Below are 8201 nucleotides of genomic sequence, written 5' to 3'. Positions count from 1 at the left end.
TGGAAAATAGTTCGTTACCTGCTATTTACTTTGCTGTTCTACCTTGTTGAGTTCATAGATTTCGAATTACCTTGCCAGATGATATCTTTATAATACACTGTACTGTAAAGAGTGTGAATGGTGGGTCAGGCAATTTCTCTCCCCCACAGGTGTGTAGTTTATGAATGAAAATAATCCGTTCTTAGTGTCAAGAGTTTAAGTTCCTTTCCACATTTAGAAAACATGTTGGAAACAGAGAAGAAATAAAGTTGATTTTAATTAGCATTTTTAATTGATTTACTTGTGTGGCTCGGTATCCAGCTACAAAATGATAGTGGCATTAGATCTGACCAACAATAAATACCTTCCGATGTACATTTGGCCACACTGAATATTTGCGAACCTAACATAGCCCCTTAACTAACCGCATACAAAGCTTTGTTTTTGAGTGTACCAAAAACACTGCTCATGCTGGGTAGCCTGTGAACAGGAATGAAATTCAACCATTCTTCTATGGTATGGCATTAATATGGTCCAGTAAATCTAAGTAGAGTTGGAGAGCTTCCTCTGCTGTTGTAGCTGGTTCTAGACCTTCATCCTCCATGATTAGATCGCAGAGCTCTTTAAAGTAGGGACATCCTTTCGCTTGTGGTTGCTCGGCACACGTATCCTGTGCGATTTCGATTTCGTCGATGTCAACAGGAGTCATGTAATCTTGACTCTCAGCTGATGCTGGAACAAAGTAGAGTACATCTGGCTTTCCCGACGGAGATTCCACATTCCTAGACGGTCGAATTCGGTGAACATTCCATTCCAGTGCAGCTCTGTGTAGTTCACTTTGTATGACATCCATGAAACAGAACTTCAGGCATTCGCGGTGTATTATATCATCATCGTGATACAAACCAGAATCTCTCAAGTCCTTAAAAAATGTAATCCACCATTCTGCACATCCTTGCCTCAAACGTCCCCACCATGCTTCAATTCTTTGGTTTGCTGTAGATTTCCCTTACATGAAACTTTTATCACCTGCAAAGTCGTCATTCATGGACCGCCGAAAAAAACGCTGAATAGCTGCTAAGTTCCTGTTCTCAGATCCCCTATCTCCATGTACTATCCTTGCCGTACCTCCTAACTGTCTTGCATAGTCTAAGAAATATTGAGCTACTATACGAGAGTCGTTGTTCGAAGATGCAACCTCCAGCCATAGGATCCTTCGACTAAAGCCATCAATTGCACCATGAATGCAGAATCCAAACGGTTTTAGTTTGTCGTAGCCGTCAATGTGCCATAAGTAATTTGGTCCTTTACACCTGTAAATTCGTCGTCGTAGTCTATGCTGTGACCTATGCTCCACCCCTTCAGGATCAAAAACCCTCAAAACATGTCGAACGACTTCCCTCGTAGTAACAAGACCGTGCTGATTGATGAGTCTCTGATGCATTGCTCGATATCCGAGAAGGCTTCCACTCCCCTTCAGTTCCTCCTCGACTGCTTCTACCACCTCATTCAAATTACTTCGACGCCGACGTCTTGTACATCCCAACCGTCTAAGTATTCTTTTCAATTGTCTTAACGAGATCCCGATACCATGTACACTTACGAGAAATAATGCAATTTCAGGTGCAGTAAGCCCAAGATTGAAGTAGTCCTTGATTATCTCGTCGCGTATTACTGCATTGTTCCTTATTGCCGGAGAGTAAGATGGAAGCACTGCCATCGATGTAGAGCTCACCGAAATGAAAAAGAAAACGGCGAAAAACTTCATAGCTATACTGTAAAGCCAAGGCAAAACAGACTACCTATTGTTTATAGGAGTCTACGTTGTTTTCAAATAAAACAACCTGGCCGGCTGATGCACCAGGCAGCTAAGTCGCAAGAAAGTAGCAAGAAAGTCGCAGCTAAGTCGCAAGAAAGTCGCAGCTAAGTCGCAAGAAAGTAGCAAGAAAGTCGCAGCTAAGTCGCAAGAAAGTAGCAAGAAAGTCGCAGCTAAGTGGCAAGAAAGTAGCAAGAAAGTCGCAGCTAAGTCGCAAGAAAGTAGCAAGAAAGTCGCAGCTAAGTCGCAAGAAAGTAGCAAGAAAGTCGCAGCTAAGTCGCAAGAAAGTAGCAAGAAAGTCGCAGCTAAGTCGCAAGAAAGTAGCAAGAAAGTCGCAGCTAAGTCGCAAGAAAGTAGCAAGAAAGTCGCAGCTAAGTCGCAAGAAAGTAGCAGCTAAGTCGCAAGAAAGTAGCAAGAAAGTCGCAGCTAAGTCGCAAGAAAGTAGCAGCTAAGTCGCAAGTGAAAAAAAAGAGAGAGGAAAGTGTGTCCCTTTGAAGCCACCGTAAATACCTCACTATACATACATGCATACAATTCTCGATGACTTCGGCTTTGTTTTTGATAGGTATGGGGTTTGTTTCGCGCTTTCGATGTGAAGCGTTAATGTAGCTTTGAAGGTTACAGATGTATGGTGACCCGTTTATTTTCGTACTGGTTGCCAGAGGAAGCAAGTCAAACTAAAAAACAAATACAGATTTTTTTAAATATAGAATAACATTTGAGAGTTCAACGAAATGTAACTTACAATTCGTAGAGCATTCCATACATCTTATAGATCTTTACGTTATCTCTGGCTGACCGTTATTTTCAATATTGGATTCGTCGCGTCTTTAAATAAAAGGGGGGGGGGGGGTTGGTCCCCAGACTCCCTGGGACAACACTCTGGCGCCAAAACTATTAAACACTAAGTGCAAATCACTCCGACCGAGTGCGGAAATTAAGAGTTTAACTCTAATTGAGCAACAGATTGTCATTTAAGATTGAAAGATTCATGGAAGTGTTCATTGTTCTTGAATTAATCTAAAATAAAGTAGAGCTGCATCAAGCTCTTCCTTTGTCGCAATCAAACACAGTTTGTGAATAGGTCTGTCGTACTCTCCGTCTCTTGTTTTGATTCTCACTTTTCGGACAAGGCCGTCGTTTCCAGGATAGGTGCCTATAATACCCGCCATTTTCCATTCACATCTTTTGTGTTTGAGATCTAGCTCCAATACAAGATCACCGGTCTGCATGTTGTCTCGCACGCGAAACCACTTGTTTCTTGGTAACAATTTTAGGGCGAAATACTTCATCCAACTCCTCCAGAAATCAGCGACTCTGTTTTGTGTGCTTCTGAGTAATTGTCGCGGATTGGTTCTTTCCTCTGGTTCTGGCTGTGGCGGTGGATTGTGATGGCCTAGAAGAAGGTCGTTGGGAGTGATCGGTGGTACTTCCCAGATATCATCGGAAATGGGGTACAGCGGTCGTCCGTTGACTAGGAAGGTAACTTCTGACAAGAATGTTCTCCATTGTTCCTCGGAATAGGCTTGGTTCTTGCAAGTGGCGTTAAGTGCTTGTCTGACTGACTTAATTAGGGTTTCAACAACTCCGTTTTGGTGACTCGCATGTGGTGGGTTCCACTCCCATCTGAACTCGCAGCCAAATTTATCGGAGAGGACACTCTTTATCTTAGGAAAATCCCAGTTCTGTGTGGTTTCCCTTAGGTAACCTTGGGCACCCACAAGATGTGTTCCATGGTCTGACCAGCATACACTGGGGTATCCCCGAAGGCAGGCAAATCGTCGAAAGGCCATCAAGAATGCATCTGAGGTTTTATCAGTGACCAGTTCTAGATGGATCGCACGTGATGTCGTACAGGTGAAGAAGATCACTTGGTCCTCTTTTAGAGTCTTGCGGCCGAGCTTAATCTGTATTGGTCCGAACATGTCCATGGCAGTGGTTGAAAATGCCGGGAAGCCAGCTGCTACTCTTAGGTTTGGAATCTGTCTCAGGAGCTGGTTGAGGGGCCTGTTCCGTAGTTTTCTGCATGTGACACACTTTGAGGTCACCGTCTTAGCCATTCTGCGGAGTCCAATGATCCAAAATCTTTTTCTGGCCTCGTGCATTAAAGTGCACCTACACCCAAAAAATTTTTTTCGCTTAACGAAGTAAGCTTATTTTTTTGAGTATTTCTGCACAAAAATTTTTTTATTTGCTCAAATCTTCAATTTTCTATGCCCAGTCAAAATACGGAAAATCGGCCGCCATCTTGCCCCACGACCGAGTTTAAAGAGGAATGGCTCTAGTGGGTAATGTGACGTCAAATCGAGAACACGAAAGTCTGCTTTTCACACATTTTCACTTGTTTGGGAAGGTTGTAGTCGATAATTGTCTGAAAATATGCCGACTAAGTGTGTTGTAGAAGGATGTAGCAACGTGCGAAATTTGCAAGAGGGTATCGCGCTCCATACAATCTTCATACAACACACCTAGTCGGCATATTTCGGACGATATCGACGACAATCTTCCCAAACAAGTGAAAATGTGTGAGATGCAGACTTTCGTGTTCTCGATTTGACGTCACATTACCCGCTAGAGCCATTCTTCTTTAAACTCGGTCGTGGGGCAAGATGGCGGCCGATTTTCCGTATTTTGACTGGGCATAGAAAATTGAAGATTTGAGCAAATAAAAAAATTTTTGCGCAGAAATACTCCAAAAAATAAGCTTACTTCGTTAAGCGAAAAAAATTTTTTGGGTGTAGGTGCACTTTAAACTCTTATAGCCACAGTGCCCACGTCGTTCGTGGAGAGCACGCAGAAGCAAGATTACAAACGGGTGGTCTTGTGGTAAGATAATAGGCTTTCTCAATTCTTCAGGGAGAGATCTAACAACTTCAGGGCGACCATGCGCACGAAGGAGGCCGTCTTCACCCTTCTTTGCCACCAGTTTCTTATCCAATCTCCACTTCAGAAATTGACTCCACTTCAGAAGACGGGCCTCGGCTGCCTTCAGTTCCGGAACTGAAATGGGTCCTGACTTCGGGCTCATTTTTCGTGCGTTACGAATAAAACGACGGACGTAGGCAAGAGTTCTCCGTATTTTGGAGTACGTAGAACAACTTTTCAGCAAATGTGAAAGGATAGGATTTCCTTCAGATTCAGGCTGATTTAGTTCAGGGCATACTTCTGCGAAAGCATTGTAATGTTTCCTGGCTTTCTTCTCTTTTCGAAATGCTTTCTTCTCTTTTATTGCTTCGAGGTCGTCCACGTGAGCGTTAACTTGGGTGTGGTCTTGAAAGTTGGGCCATTTTTCTTCTGGCAACTTTAGGAAGGATGGTCCCTCCGACCACTTCACGAGATGATTAAGATGGATTCCTCTCGTTAAAGCATCTGCAGGGTTATGGTTAGACTTGATGTAGCGAATTTGGTCTGCCCCAATTTACTCTTGGATTTCTGCCACTCTGGTAGATACAAAATACAAAGGGTCTGAATTCCTGTGGTGGCGTTCTGACCCAAGTCAATTTGGTTGTTGAATCGACCCAGAAGAATCTTTCCCAGTCTTGGGCTTTTGTCAAGTCCAAGGCCTTTACACATGTAACGTACATTACAAGTGCTAAAAAGCCCAACAGTTCTAGTCTCGGGATGCTTTTCTTCTTCAGCGGTGCGACGAAAGCCTTTATCATGACTGGAACACATTGGTAGTCTCCACCAGTAAGTTTCCATCGTAGGAAGATTACTGCACCATAAGCCTGTTCCCCACCATCGGAGCTTGCGGTCAAACTGAAATGACAAGAGATCATTTATGGTCTGAAATTCTCTAACCATGTTTGCTGAATACTCTCGGGAAGGATGTCGTCCCAGCTGTAACCTGAACTCCATAGCGCTTGCAGATCAATTCTGAACTTGATAGTAACGGGTGAAACAAGTCCGGTGGGATCCCAGAGTTGAGCGAGAAATTTCAGGCAGTTTCTTTGGCAGAAGCCCTCCAATAGGCCAACCATGTTTTCTTTCTTGAAGGTAAACTTATCTTCTTCTTTATCCCATTTGTGGCCAAGCAGATCTGTAAATCTTTCACCGCTAGACTGATCGATTTCCGAGCAGTTGGAGTGCCACGCCTTAATTTGAAACTTGCCTTTTCCGAGGATGGTGTCAATTTTTTTCGTTATTTTCTTGGCTTCTGCTCAGTTGCTTTTGGAGCCCCCGATATCGTCCACGTACGCGTGATCTCGCAGTTCCTGGGCTGCGTCCGGAAATTTGACTTGTGAGACTTTGGGTAAGTAATTGATGGCGTTTGAGGCAATGGTACTGGCTTGTCGCCGAAATTTAATCTGAGCCACTGAAAGACTGAGGGCGTTTCACCTTTGTCGCTTCTCCACAAGAACCTATGGAAAACTTGGTCGTCAGGGTTCAGTAGGACTTGATTAAACATTTTTCGGATATCACCCGAGTAAGCCACTTCGTTCCACCGCCAGCCCATAAGTACATTGGGAAGACTGTTAATGTAATTAGGTCCTTTCTCAAGGTGATTGTTCAGGGAAAGACCGTCGTGACCCTTTGAACACGCATCGAAAACAAGGCGGACCTTAGTGGTTTTCTCTGGTGTGAAGACTACTTGTAACGGCAGATAACATTCAGGTTGGCTGTGATCAACTTCTTCTGTAGGAACTTTAATTATGAAGTCTTGGTGCAAGAGCTTTTGGACTTCCTCATTTACGATTTCGAAGCATCCTTTTCTCTGGAACGATTTCTCGGCAGACTGCATTCTTTTGAGGGCAATGTCATAATTGCTGCGTTTTGGGGGTCCATTCTCATTCCAAGGCATTCCAAGAATGCCTTGGAATGAGAATGAACGATGAAACACTTCCAAGATATGAGGGAAGTGTTCAATAGTTCCCTTCGAAATCGTCTTCGCGGCACTACAAGGTTTCTTTATAGTGTATACTTCCAGTGTCTTTCTGATATCCTCTTCTATGGTCGAGGCAATAGTGATCTCGATGATTTCTGAAGCTTCAGACCTCTTCTCTCCACCTGCTAGATTCATAGTAAGATGGGTAACTGTCCCAGCTATTCCAAGTCGTTCAGCTACATTCTTTGATAGCAGACTTGTGTTTGATCCGGAATCTATCATCGCTAGTATTTCAACAAGCGTTCCACCTGAGTCCATAACTTTGCCCTTTTGGACAGGACATAAACCAGTGATGAGCTTGAAATCTTTTTTGTGGTTAGTGGCGCAGTTGGTATTGCCTTCTGCAGGAATATCTTGCATTCGGAAAGGCACTGCGTGCGGACTTAAATTCGAATTAATCTTCTCGTTGTGAAGAGAACGGTGGTGGTTCTTTTTGCATTTGTCGCAGGTAGTACCGTCTGGCTTCCTACAGTCGTTCGTATGATGTGGCCTGAGACATTTCCGGCATCTTTTGCTCTGTTTGACTACGTCTCATCTTTGATTTACAGTTGAACTTTGATACAGCGGACAGGCCGCTAACTGGTGTTTCGACGTACAAACGAGTGGACACGCTTCTTGCTCAGGAGTTCTATCATTGTTAGCTGCGTGTTTATCTGTTCTTCTAAAGGTTGGTCCTCGGTGGGTACGTTCTTTTTCGTCGACGTTGTCATTGTCTCGTTTGCCTCTGGAGCGGAGGGTTGCCTCTCGATGTAACCAGGTTACGAGCTTTGACACATTTTGGTTCTGTCCTCGTGTACCGGTTCACAAGAGCCGATACAAAAGACCGAACAATACACAACAGCTAACCAATGACTCCTGAACAAAGAAAGAACAATGGTAATTCCCTTGTGAACCGGTACACCAGGACAGAACCCACATTTTCTTCCTTTCCCGCTCTTTGCATCTCTCTTCCAAAGTTTGTGTTGTCTCTTGGATCGAGCTTCGATAAAAGCTGAGACATGAAAAACGGAGCTTCTGACGCTTCTAACACGATGCAGCCGCTGTCTTTCATATCATTGACAAATACGGAAATCGTCGTGGCGTAACGCGTGAATGACTTGGAGTCTCGTTTAACTTGTTTCAGATTGTTCATTTCAGCTAACAGTTCGTCCATAAGTTTTCGCTCATTTACAAATACATTTCGAGAATTTCCCAGGCTTGGTCAATATCTTTACAAGTCTTGACTTGATCTGTCCAGAAGAAACCTTTAGGCATTGCTTTTCGGAATCTTTGAAGTTGCTCATCTTTGTCTTGTCTATATTTTTCCATCCAGTGTCTAAACTCCCTTTTCCACGTCTGATGTGTCCTTTAGTCATTCTGAAAAATTGCAAAGTTTTCAGAACTAATTTGCGAAGAAAATTAAATTAGGCAGGATGTCTTCTTCAGAAGCTCTGAAATGTCTGAATTGACTCCCTCTAGCTGGAAGACGTCTATTTCATCGTTGTACCACCGTAGAAAATGCAATCAAAGGAGACATTCCGC

The 8201-nt window shown here is 43.6% G+C and overlaps 1 non-coding gene and 1 pseudogene across 1 annotated transcript; both read right to left on the bottom strand.

Moving 5' to 3' along the window:
* Window positions 1–238: 238 nt before the first annotated feature.
* LOC148717642 (uncharacterized) lies at window positions 239–1898 on the bottom strand (annotated as a pseudogene).
* An 898-nt stretch (window positions 1899–2796) lies between these two features.
* On the bottom strand, window positions 2797–7833 carry LOC111322125 (uncharacterized). The gene is made up of 6 exons (XR_015994427.1): window positions 7597–7833; window positions 6134–7463; window positions 5597–5906; window positions 5218–5554; window positions 4609–5123; window positions 2797–3910 (listed from the first exon to the last, which is right to left on the bottom strand). It is a non-coding gene; the product is annotated as an uncharacterized LOC111322125 (transcript).
* Between the last annotated feature and the right edge of the window lie 368 nt (window positions 7834–8201).

The sequence above is a fragment of the Stylophora pistillata genome, chromosome 13 (genome assembly GCF_964205215.1).
Source record: "Stylophora pistillata chromosome 13, jaStyPist1.2, whole genome shotgun sequence".
NCBI classification, from domain to species: domain Eukaryota; kingdom Metazoa; phylum Cnidaria; class Anthozoa; order Scleractinia; family Pocilloporidae; genus Stylophora; species Stylophora pistillata.
This window is presented reverse-complemented; position numbering and strand designations above follow the sequence as displayed.